The 13,085-nt window shown below is 37.3% G+C and overlaps 1 long non-coding RNA gene across 1 annotated transcript in view; it reads left to right on the top strand.

Moving 5' to 3' along the window:
- The window catches only part of LOC107054917, a 36,146-nt gene extending 23,400 nt beyond the window's left edge, over positions 1–12,746 (top strand). The window contains exon 8 of the long non-coding RNA XR_005842306.2: positions 11,482–12,746. This is a non-coding gene — a long non-coding RNA (uncharacterized LOC107054917). The remainder of the gene's footprint in view (positions 1–11,481) is intronic.
- Positions 12,747–13,085: the final 339 nt, after the last annotated feature.

Here is a 13,085-nt window from a genome sequence, read left to right as displayed (position 1 = left end):
CAGCTGACAGTTGGATCTTATTCTGCTAACTGAAGTATGGAAAGCATTTCTCCTAAGCCATCTATTATCTAGACAAGAGCAGAGAAGGAAGGCATTCATAGGTGAAGAATTGCAGTGCTATGACTTAAACAGAATGCTTGATAAAACTTGAAGACTAACTGTATGCTTCCTAAGTTCTATTCTGTGTCCTTCATCACAAAACTACTTCTTTTCAAAAAATATGTTTCATGGGTGAATCTAGAGAAAGGAATACTAGTCAACACAGGAAAAGCAGTACTTAGCAATTTGGGTGAGCCCTGGGTATAACATGGGGAAAGCCGGGATATCTCTCAACCATTTAGAATTAATGTATTAGAATAGCACAACATGATCATTCAACATGGCAAGAAAAAACCTAATTTTTATGGCCAAAACAGTGCTCCACATAAAATTCTGACATATCAATTTATCAGTGTTATTTGCTTCTGCTCTGGATTTTGGGACTGATGCTGTTTATGCATTTTCAAAAACATCTTGAATTAATATTCAGTGTTTACTAAGCCTGTTGGATTTCCTGATGGAATTTGCATTAGCTTATAGCAGCAGAGGCCTCAGGAGAGCCAGTACCAAAGAATTAAATAGTAAAACAAATGCTTTGATGTGTTAAAAAATAGGGTCTCCTTCAACTTTACTATATAATCATCTGTGAAAAGAAGCAAAAACAAATAAGTCACATCCATTCTTTATTCCATTGCTAAATAAAACAATGCTGCTCTTGTTAAGAGAATATTTTAATGGCAGTGTCTTTGAATACTAGAGATTACTGAGTATTTGACAATTTTCCATGATGAAATCTTCAGCCTCACCTTACCTATTACTAAAGGCCTCTGAACCATTTCAACTAAGCCAATTATCCACAAAAGGATGGGTTTGTAGCATTAAAAGTCATTTTGGGTGATCTGACATTCAAGACTATCTCAGAAAGAAACCTTTTTTGGTAACCTTTATTATTACCTTGAAAAAGTCATTTACTTTGCCCATGCCTGTTTTTTGTCTAGTAAAAGTCTTGTTTGTACATAGTCTAGATTGCTGCAGGAAAGATTGGGTGCTGTTATATAAACTCATGTCTCTACAGCAGATGTTAGGACAGGCCAGTTCTCTCCATTACAGTCATTTTCGTTCACAGATAAATTGTGAACCTTGACCTATCCAACATCACCCTAAAATTCCAGCCAAAACAAAGTATATAAGCATTTATATATAATGCTTCATGTTGGTCTTAACAGAGCTGGCTGATGTGGTTGCTGAGCTGCTCCATCATATTTGAAACGTTGTGGCTGTGAGGGAAAGTTTCTAGTGACTGGAAAAAGGGAAACATCACTTCCATTTATAAGAGAAGGAGGAAGGAGGACCCAGGGAACTACAGGCTGGTGAGCTTCACCTCTGTGACTAGTAAGAACGTAGAACACATCCTCCTGGAAGACATGTTAAGGCACATGAGTGATGAGCGGGTGATTCAAGACAGCTAGAACAGATTCACCAAGGGCAGGTTGTGCCTCACCTATCAGTGGACAAAGAGAAGGCAACTGATGTCATTTGCCTGGGCTTCTTTATTCAAGGCCTTTGACATGGTCCCCCACCACACCCTTGTCTCTAAATTGGGCTAATATGGATTTGAAGGGTGTGACCTATATGATACGATTCCAGACCAAATGGTTTCTGTATGGTGGATGAATGTGAGTTTTCAGAGTCAGCTCTAAATAATATGCAGTTCAGTACAATCATATGTCTTCAAGACACTTCATGTTCTGAACTTAATGTAAGATATAACTTGATATGGATAACTTGCAGCTGCCTTGTTGACTGAGTCACTGTTTCTAGCATCAGAAAGCTAGTGATACTCCCCATAGCTATTTCTGAGTCTTTGAATTATATGCTCGGTAAGCTCTTGGTGCAATGTTCTCACCAAGAAATTTTTCAGAAATGGCTATAATATTTTGTATCCCTTAGTAGAACATTTGGGTAAGTGTTCCACATTCTCTGAACACCCTCCATCATTAAGTGAAATTCTGAAAATTTAAAGTATGCATTTTACATTTGTGAGATAACAGTTTAACAGCGATATGCAAGTTAGGTGAATAATGAAAGACACTGTCAAGTGTATTTGAAAATACTGAGAAATTCATCAAATAAATTATTCTATCAATGTTACAGTACCTATTTGTGTAGGTATTTCTACCACCAGAGGTATCTGATAGCCTCTAGAGTAACCATATTTTTATTGTTAAATTATTAATGATGCTTTCATGCCCGAGGCCTTATGGAATACTACATAACATCTTTTATCTAAAGATCTCATAATGATTCACAAAGATTAATCATCAAAACATCCCTATAAAGAAAGTAGGCTGTACAGTACACTTGAAATGCACCACCTTGTATACAGCTTTATACAGACTGGCAATCACATAAATGAACTTGATTTTTTTTCATTGTCCTTCAGTGGCTTAAATATTAAATTCTCAGTCCTTTTAATTTTGTGTAGAAATCTCTGGGAAACAAGATGAGAGAAAAGTTAAGTCTCAAAATCCATGAGTCCAGACTTTCTTTCAATGGACTGTTCAACCACTACTCACCTTTTCTGTGTGCCCTGAGAAGTTCATAACTCTCCTTTTCAGCATTGCACCAACATGAAACATAATTGAAGAAAGGTTTGTTCTGATATAGCATCATGGCAGATGTTTAAACATATGGACTTTTCCTTTGATCTGTGTTTCTGGATAGATGGGAATGTGTGCTGTGGTTTAGCACACACTGCAGTTTTTGAGTACCAGGACAGTGATATAAATAAGGTACAGTAAAATGCACATGAGTTTTGTGATTCTTTCTTATACTCAGTGGGAGTTGATGTATCTTGGCATACATCAGTAAATACAAATTTTAGTTTATGAGGCTGGCCTTCCTACTTTTCAGAGAGGGGTGAAACCAGCTATTTTCTCAAGTGCTCAGTAAGATTGTGGCAAATTCTGGGAAGAGCTTGTGTCACCTACAGATAGTATCCCTTCCTGTGACTGCAGTGAGCCTGTCTTTAAAATAAGGAGATGCCCATTTTACTGAAAGCCTAAACTAAAGTAGGGCTCTAGAAGGATTTTTCTGAACTAATAGGGGTCTCTAGAAAACAGACATATCCAATAGTATATTTGAACTATGTTTGCTTGGCTGTTTTGCTTTTCTTTTTCTGTTAAAGAAATACAAATTCAAGTGCTACAAGCCTGCCAAAACTGTCTGAGCAGATTCAGGAAAGCAGAACATCAGTTTTATACACATATATTCAAGGCTCACCACCATCATGCCCTCAGCTTTTACTCTTGTATGACAAGCATGATCAAATATACAGAATCCAAGCAAAACAATACCCACAAAATCTTGCCACACAGCCTATGGAAAGAACTTGTCTGAACACAACAGGGAAGCAGCGCATACAGAATTCATCTCTTGAACACAAAGATTTCATTTCTGATCTGGACAGTCAAGCTGAGAACTGTACCTGTGATAATACTGGCATCAGGCAGAGGGAAGCTATTTTTAAAATAACTGTTGTCAGGCCAAAAGGTAGTTCCCAAAGGAAATATTAATTAACTTTGCCTTCTTTCTGTTTAAGCCTGCATCACTATCAGGGTCTGAAAGTAAAGGACAGTATTATTTTTACTTAAATACAGAGAAATAATAGATAGATAGATAGAGAGATAGAGAGATAGAGAGATAGAGAGATAGAGAGATAGATAGATAGATAGATAGATGAGAGGTATAAGCATGGAATAGGTGGGCAAATGTCTCTGATTCTGGAATTAACCATTGCATGTTTGAGCCAAAACTCAGTCTACACAAGGTGAATGCATAACTCATTTCTTTTGCATGCCTGCAAAAGTAGAAAATATCAACTCCAAAAACACCAATTTATACATCAAATGTATGCAAAAACGAGCTTACTGCCTAATTTTTAAACTGATTACACAGTCACAAAGAATCTTTCTCCTATTTTGAATATCCCCAAAAGAAGTAAAAATTAGAAAAAGACAGATGATATCTCACTTAACCTTTAACTGCTTTGTCTAAGCTAACCTGCTTTGTTTGAGAGAACCAACAAGACTATTATTACAGTCAAAAGAGGGAAACAGACAAATAGTTATTCAAAGGTTCACAAGAGTGACAGATATTTCAGGTTAGAGGGGACATGGGGGGTTGTCTAATCCAAACTCACACTTAGAGCATTCTTACAATGCTTATAGTCTTCCCCTCAATTCACATCTAAGGTAGTGAGGTATATTGCATAATATATATGCTGATTCCCAGAGAGTTGGGGAAACTACATCTACAGTGGATGTTTATATCATGGGCATCTAAATAAGACAAAATGATTTTTATTTCCATTACTGTTGGACCTATTATTATCAGTTCTAGTAAATACTTGCACTTTTAATTCTAATGTTATAGCAGCTGATTTGAAACACTCACAAATTACAACCTGGCTGGATTAAGGCTGTGATTTGGAAAAGCTGGTTAGAAATCCTGAACCCAAATCCAAGTGTGATTAAGTAATTTCTATTTGTAAGTGATCCATTTAGAAGACATGATTAATGTAAAATGCTAGCCCCTTGTATCACTATGTTGATTTATTTTCACAGCTTGGTGTTTTGAATTGCTTAACTGCTACAAAGAAAGCAGTGTCTTTTGGATAGACCATATGAGACATGAACAAGTAATCTGCATTTTCTTCCAAAATGTAACTTCTACAACCATAAAGTAATTTTGACTACAAACCCAGAATTAATTTCTTCTAATCTTATTAATTAAGCAGTGTTAAAATATTGGTAAAGTCTTATAGGGATTGGTAACTAAAGAGACATGGAGGGAAAGTAAATTACTGTGGTTACAATACAGAACCTTCTTTCTTTTAAATGGCTGCATGCACTGAAGCAGGTCACTGAAGAAATTTGCTAATTGAAATAATTAAAGGAAACTGAAGAAACATACTCTCAAGAAGTTGTGAAGGTGGCAAGCCAAAATGAAGTTCCTAAACACTAACTTCAAGGAGAATAAATATGAGATCATTTCTTAGCTAATTAATATATACTCAGAAGCTTATGCCCTGGTGTGTGCATGTAACTGTATTTAATGTTAATGAAAGCTATGTGCATGCTACAGAGAAGGCTAGACTTCTTAAAAGAGGTTGTTCAAATTGCTTCCTACAGATACAGGTCAGAGTTTAATCACTCAATTTGGCTTCCTCTGCATTATTAAAAAAAAAAAAAAAAGTAACAATAATACACAGTACTTAACTGCAAAATCTAAAGCAACAAGTATTATTTCTACAAAACTTTTGTCAAGTTTTCAAGTCAGAAAGGCCACTCCATTTACCAAGAAGCAGCAAAAGAATGTCAAATTAGTGCTGTGAAATACTGAGAATCAAGATTTGAGGATTCATTTTTCATTACATGTGATTTTGATCCTTCTGCCAGTCAAAGAAACAGAAAAACTTGGAAGATAGGTTCTTCAGACTTGAATGATATATAAAAAATAAAAGATTGCTTCAATTTTAATACCAAGAAGACTTAGTTAAATAAATTGATTTAGTGCTTTTTACTGGAGATTAACAGCCTATTCACTACATTGGACAAAAATATAAATTCATTAGAGTATTCTTCACCAGATTTTACTTCCATTCACATACGTAAATCTTATTATCTGGGATCAAATATGACCACTGTGCCAAGATAGCAAGAATAAAGGACCCAACTTTCCTTTTGCCTTCTTGTATGATGATTTCCATTTAAACTACATGTATGAAACGTCATCCAATCAAAACAGTAATCAAGGCCTTGTACATGTATTTCTACTTCCACTAGGCATAAATGACCAAAGGAAAATTCAAGGGAGAAGAGAAAAAAGTTAATAATCATACTCTAATTTAAATACTTGCTTTTGGTCAAGTAGTTTGTACTTAAAATTCTAGTGATTATGTTGTCAATAGGAGAAGTCTAGACAGATGGTTCAGATAGGGACACATACAACCTTCACTAAGGATCCGATTTAGTTGCCTAAGACTCGGCATTTACTGTCATTTGAGATGCCCTGGGGTATCCAGAACATCTGTGCAGGTCTGGAAGGTGTAATGCAAGACCCATGGGAGAACCATAGTTTCCTGAAAGGGCAGATGAGTGTCAGATGGGATATCCTGGGAAATCTGAAATGGACTTAGATGGCTATGTTTGAATAACCAAATAGAACCCTCAGACACATGCATTTTGGGATGTTTGAAATGCCCTAGATTACCCTGCTGCTTCACCAGATGCTGGTCCAGAAGGACATGGATCTCCCATCAGCACTGTGCCATATCTACTAAGGCCAAGCTAATGATTTGAACTCCTTAGTTCATACTGAATGGCATCAGGAATCAGGAGTGTGTCATTGAGTGAGTTGTAACACATGCAACCGTCAATACAGTTAGCAGTCTTGAAAAATAACAATCTCAATGAAAAATGCTGTCAACTTCTATTTAGTCAATTGTGCAGATCAGTAAACTTCACTAACTGTATTGATTAGATGTCCATTGACTATAGCATCTTTAAATACTCTAGGTAATGTGTAGGCGCCTCAATGTACACACCTGGATTTCTGTGCTCTTTATCTCTTCATTCAAATTAAATTAAATGTATTCAACTTTGAATGCTCTTTGAAATGTCTCCTCACTTTGTGACATGTTAGACTATTCCTCTCATGGGCATAAGTGATATATCTCTCCAAAGACCTATCAGAGTTCTGCTGGTGCAGAATTCTACTAGATTTGCTGCTTTTAGGCTTTTTTTTTTTTTTTTTTTTTTTTTTAAGTCTGCCTTTGCCAGTTACTCATCCATTATAAGTGGTTGTGTCAGAATCTCAATTGCATTAACACCCAAAAGCAGAAATAACACTCATGGTAAAATGAAGTGTACTACAGCACTGTGCAATTGCCTTTCCATGAACTCTTAACAACTTCTCTAGAACACTGATAGACTGAATGGACTGGGAGGAGAAAAGAGTTTCTCTTTTTTTTATACTTTTTTTTTATCCAGAGTAATGATAAGGTTAAATAATTTGTTGGATGTATTTCTTAATAATTTTGTGGTAGAATTTAAGAGGTCTCTAACTACAGAATACAGATATGATTGCAGACAACAGGTAAAAAAGGTGTAAATGTGGGTCTGAGATTATGCAGGTGATGACAAAGATTTATGCAGCAGAAGGGACTCTAGTTTGCCATGGTTGGGAGAGGCAAGAAAAGCTGAGGCATGCTCATAATAACTGAAGCATTATCTCATGTTTTCTTCCACAACTGCTGATGCCATGTGTCACATCTGGGAAGAAGTGGAAATAGAAACAAAAAATGCGGATACTTCATTTTAGGAATTCCAGCTTATGGCCCATTTTCTCTGGTCTCACTTGTACAGTCACGCCTTGTGAGATATTGTCCCTGTACTCTGCTTGAATAGTTGTCTTCTACAGGACCACACAGGGACTAAGTGTGAGGAAATGTGCTAATATAATTGAAATTGTTCAGGTGAGTTCAGAAAGGATTGCTGGAGGCAACAGGTTTTTGGTAAATGGCACCTGAATAAAATTGTTTAGCCAAGCATCAAGGTTTGAGCTAATAATTCTGTTATTCACAAAAGACAGCTTTTTGGTGGCCCGTTCTTCAAGCCAAAATCTTGCCACATTTTACCACTCTGCAAGTCCATGTTTTCTGTTAGCATTGATAGTTTGCTCTTAATGGAAAAAAAAAAGAACACAGAAAAATAGGAAAATTATAAAACAGCAGTCCTTGAACTGCCATATCATTTGGGTATTTTTGAAGTTATTTAGTTGTAAAGTATTATTCCTACCATAATCCCATATAAATCTATATCATATTTTCAATATTTTTACTTTTTTCTTCTTTACTTACACTCTTAATTAAAAAATAACTCCAGCTCAACTCTGGATCTCCAAACTAACACCCTCAAATCAGTCCCAGTTTTTCAATTCAGAATCTCTTGTCAGCACTGTGAAACACTATCTCCTGAGGGAAGGCAACAGTTGGCATTTTTAAAACGTAGGAGCAAGTGTTCAAGTTTTAAATTCACTGATGGATGTTCCATGCTCAGCAGGGGAATGGGTACAGGGAACAAAAGAGTATCCAAGCAAAGGATCTGCTCAGTGTCCAGACCCAGTAAAGCCTTTGCTACTTCCTGGCAGTTTGAGGTTATTTATCAGAGAGGTAGAATACCTTAAATATTTTTTTGCAAGTTCTCTTCTGGAAAGCACTTCGAGAAGGAGCTGAGGCAGTCAGACAAAGCAGTATTCAAAGAGGGGAAGCAATTCTTTAATAAATCTGATATTTTTTAATATAATATTTCATCAACGATAGTTCTGTAATTAACACTTATTTGTCAGATTCAAACTACTGCAAGATAACCTATCATGGCAGTAAAAGTATGCTTTCAAGCCTCAGGAGGTCAAACCGACTACATCTTTTTAATGGGTAGTCATGGAGCAAGGCAATGACCTAAGAGCTGTGAGAAATAATTAAATATCTATCTATCTATCTATCTATCTATCTATCTATCTATCGATCGATCGATCGATCTATCTATTCTATCTCACTGCTGCCTTGCTGATTATCTCTCTGGCTTTCTCTTGTGATTACTGGAGATTTTACAGTCAAGCAACACCTTCTGCCTGACAGTGATACATGATGCTTATGTGACATGAGAAAATGTAGGAAGTTGTCATCTGCTCTCCAAGTGGCAAAAGTGTAGGGAATGCTTTTTCTTCAAATCTGTAAAACAAGCATTGTCATAATAGACTAGGTTTGCACTTTTGGCCAAGTAAGAGGAGAATCAATGGAAAAATATATTTTGCTGTTGATTGCCATGCTTTAAGAATTTCACTGAAAAAATTGTTTAATATAACAGTTTGTATTTTAGCACAATTATAAATACCTTTTTTAGTACTATATAAATTCCCTTTGTGGGATTTTTGGGGTTGCACAGCACAGTAAAATACGTCTGTGGGTGTTCATGACCATGGATTACAGATGTTCTCACCAAAGGCACCTGATGATTTTCAAGTCAAGCTGTACACAAGTATTGGCCAGCATATTAAAATTAGTCGGTTACTTCACGTGCACCATGTCTCATTGGATTCTTTAAATATGTTCCTTCAAGCAAGTCAAGACTTAATGAGGCTGTACAAGGGAGATTACACTTGAGTTACACTGATGATGCTTTGAGATCCAGTTTGAGAAAGAAGGTTTTATCATTCACTTTCTTTTGAAAAGTAAGTTTTGTTCTTTTCACTAGAGGTGTCAAGACAGATGAGATCTTCACATCACCTCTCCGGTGAGTGAACGATGCAGGTTTCCTCTGTGCTTGTCTGTAGTGAGCATGTTTCATCAGTGTAAGACAGTTGTGCATACTTGTAGCTCTGAAGGTCTCAGATCAAATACTGCTGTGTCAGATATCAGAACAACTGAGCTCATTTATACCTTTTGTGCCTAGGATCAGCACTACTACAAACTGGGAAGGTAGCAGATAGCAAAATTGGCAAAAATACAGCCGATCTCATTAGGACAGCCAAGTTCACAGTCCTGGAGAGGTCTCTAGCTTTGGTTGTATAGCTAGTCCACACACTTGCTTGTTTAGCCTAAGTTAGGACTGGATTAGAGAAGTCCTCTACATTCCAAGCAAAAATCTAGGATAGATGTATACTTACTCTTTAGATACATCAAAACAGAAGGAGTAGTTATTTCTGCCTGGCGAGGAGGGATAAGACAGCAGACATTGGAGTCTTTCAGTTTAAGTCCACAACAGAGTCCAGATAATCATCCATCACCTGAAAGAGCTGAACCCTGTAACAGACTGGAACACAACACGGACAGATAGATAAAGATAATAATCCCTCCCCTCCCCTCCCCTCCCCTCCCCTCCCCTCCCCTTCCCTCCCCTTCCCTCCCCTCCACTCTCCTCTCCTCTCCTCTCCTCTCCTCTCCTCTCCTCTCCTCTCCTCTCCTCTCCTCTCCTCTCCTCTCCTCTCCTCTCCTCTCCTCTCCTCTCCTCTCCACACCTCTTTCCGCTTTTTCTTTTTTCTTCATTTCCCTTTTCTCTCTCTCTCTTTTGGATTTGTGAATAGCATTTTCAAAATCTGACTATGTTAGTGGAACAATTATTTTATCCAAGACTAAAACACAAGGAGGAGAAAGTATAGATTAACACACACAGAAGCAGAAAGGCCATGTAGCTCTGCAAGAGGATTCTGTGGGATCTCTGACTAAAAATGTTTAGGGGACAGGCCAAGATGTGGTGATGCATCCATGGAAATTGGAGTTCAGGAATTTCCAGGGAAAAGAGGCTGTACTTTTAGTTAACTGATGCTATTGGATTTTCCTGCTATGAATTTGTGAGGTTACTTTTTGAACCTGTGTATGCGCTACATCTGCAGCATCCAGAAGCACAGAGTTCATAGCCATGTTTAAAAAATCCACTCATTGTATAGAGAAACATCTCTCTATACGTTATATAGAATTTGCTATGCCATAATGCCACTGAATGTCTTCTAGTTTTTGTGCTGGAGAAGAGAGCTAACCAGTCCCTATTTACAGTTAACAGTCAATCCCACAACACTGAAGGTTATGTAGATTTCATGTAGATTTCAATCACATCACATTCAGTTCCCCGCCTCCCCCTCTGCCCCCCAATAAAGGGTTTTAAAAGGGATTAGATTTTTCTGACATGCAAACTAAAGTACATATATCATGACCCTTTGTTTAATTTCTCTGAACTCATTTTATTTACATTATACCTTATTTTCAATGGAGAGACAGAATTGTTTTCTACAAGATATAGTTTAATAAAGGATAATGAAGTTTTTCTCTTTATCTTGTACTTTTTTTCTATGAATTGCCATAATATATTTTTATTTTTTTAACCATTCCTAAATAATAAGCTGCCGTTTTCAACTACTTAGTCTAATTCTATTGATTATAACTTCATGATCTAATTTCTGACAGGTGCAGGTCAGTTTGTCATCGTATATGTAACAACTGTTTTTTCTCAAGTGCATTTCCTTCTATTTTTCAACAGTGAATTTCATTTTCATTCTTCATTTATTCCTACTTACACTATAGTCTCTTATTATCCTGAATAACTTGAATGCTTTGAATAACACAGATGGTTAATCATTTCCATTGCTATTTGCCATCTTATCCAGACTGCTATTGTTGAATAATATTGGTCCTCATGTGGCCTGAATTAGAATGCTCTAAGTATTTTCTTACACATTGTGAATGTATATAAGAAATATTACTCTCCGTATAAAGAAACCTTTCACATTTCTTGCTACCAAAATGATTTGTTTTGTAAACTCTACAACATACTTGGAAAACTCTATTGACATTTGAAGGTGCAACTGATTCTTTTTCTATTACAGACTAACAAACTCACAGAACCGTATGGGTTGGAAGGAATTCCTGGAGATCATCTAGTCCTGCATCCTGCAGGTTCCCTACACAGGAGAGCATCCGGGTGGCCTTGAATATCTCCAGAAGAGGAGACTCCACAACCTCTCTGGGAAACTTGTTTCAGTTCTCTGTCACCCACACAGTACAGAAGTTTTTCCTCATGTTCAGATGGAACTTGCTGTGTTCCAGCTTGAGACATTTGCTCCTTGTCCTGTTCATGGGCAGCACTTGAAAGAGTATGGAACCATCCACTTGACACTCACCCTTCAGATGATTATAAGCGTTCATATTATCCCCTCTCAGTCTTCTCCAGTTTAAACAGTCCTAGCTGGTCTCCTAGCCTTTCCTCATAAGAGAGGTGCTCCATGCCCCTGACCATCTTTGTCACCCTCTGCTGGACTCTCTCAGTAGTTTCTTGTCTTTCATGAACTGAAGAGCTCAGAACCGGACACAATACTTCAGATGTGGCCTCACAAGGACAGTGCAAAGGGGGAGAAGAACAACCCTCAACCTGTTGGCCACATTATTTTAATCCACCCCAGGATATCACTGGCCTTCTTGGCCACAAGGGCAAACTGCTGGCTCTTGGCCAACCTGTTGGCCACCAGAACACCTATTTCCTTCTCCCTCAACTCAAAGCAGTCTGGAAACAAGATTTCGCTCATGTCCATATTGGGTCATTTTATGGCAAAAAGTCAGACTAGCAAGGTAACAGGAACAGCACAATTAGAGGTAATTAGCCCAACAGGAGAATCATTGCCACTGTATCTAAGAAGTTGGCAATATGAGAAAGGTCAAAATAGTCGCAGAAATGGATATATAATTTTCCTATTTAGATCACAAGCTCGTTGGGGCTCACAGAAAGCCAAATAAAATGACCTCTTTTGTGTCCTTGGAGTACTGCCATAAAAAAAATGCAACATATCTAGTGATAAAAATAACAATAAAGGTGACCTCAGTGAGGAATCTCAAATAGACGAGGAAAATAATTTTTTTCAAGGGACATGAACTTACTATAGGCATAAAGGACAAAATTTCAGGAGCTTAATTATTAATTTAAAGGAACATTTGGCTGTGGGATACTGTTAAAATAAATAACAACAGTCACACTCTTTATCTCCTGAGTACAATTTGGTGGGTATATGCTTGCATTCACTCCCAAACTCTTACTTATAAATAATTGGAAAGTGAAAAAGATTCCTGTCCTCAGTAAACTTTAGCAAGCTTGCAGGAACTGGAGCAGTTATTCAAAGAGAGAAAGGCCACACTGAAATGTACATCTGATGCTAACCAGTATCACAGACAGCTCTTTCACAGACAGCTCTATCACCTGTCAGTATTTCACTTGACACTCTTTGAACTGGGCATCTTTCAGTTTGATACTCCATGGGTTCACTCATGAGAATGACTCATTGGGAAGCACTCATCTGGCCAAAGTCCTCTAGCACCATTTAACACCCACAGAACTACTTTTACTCAGCAGACTCAGTGTGACTAATGCCTGCTGAAAGCTGCCGTCTCCTTCAAAACTCTACACCTGAAATGAAGATGAGCAGTTTTGTATTAGGCTAAT

This window comes from Gallus gallus, chromosome 1, assembly GCF_016699485.2.
Source record: "Gallus gallus isolate bGalGal1 chromosome 1, bGalGal1.mat.broiler.GRCg7b, whole genome shotgun sequence".
Taxonomy (NCBI): domain Eukaryota; kingdom Metazoa; phylum Chordata; class Aves; order Galliformes; family Phasianidae; genus Gallus; species Gallus gallus.
The sequence above is the reverse complement of the archived record's forward strand: the minus strand, read 5'-3'. Positions and strand labels throughout refer to the sequence as shown.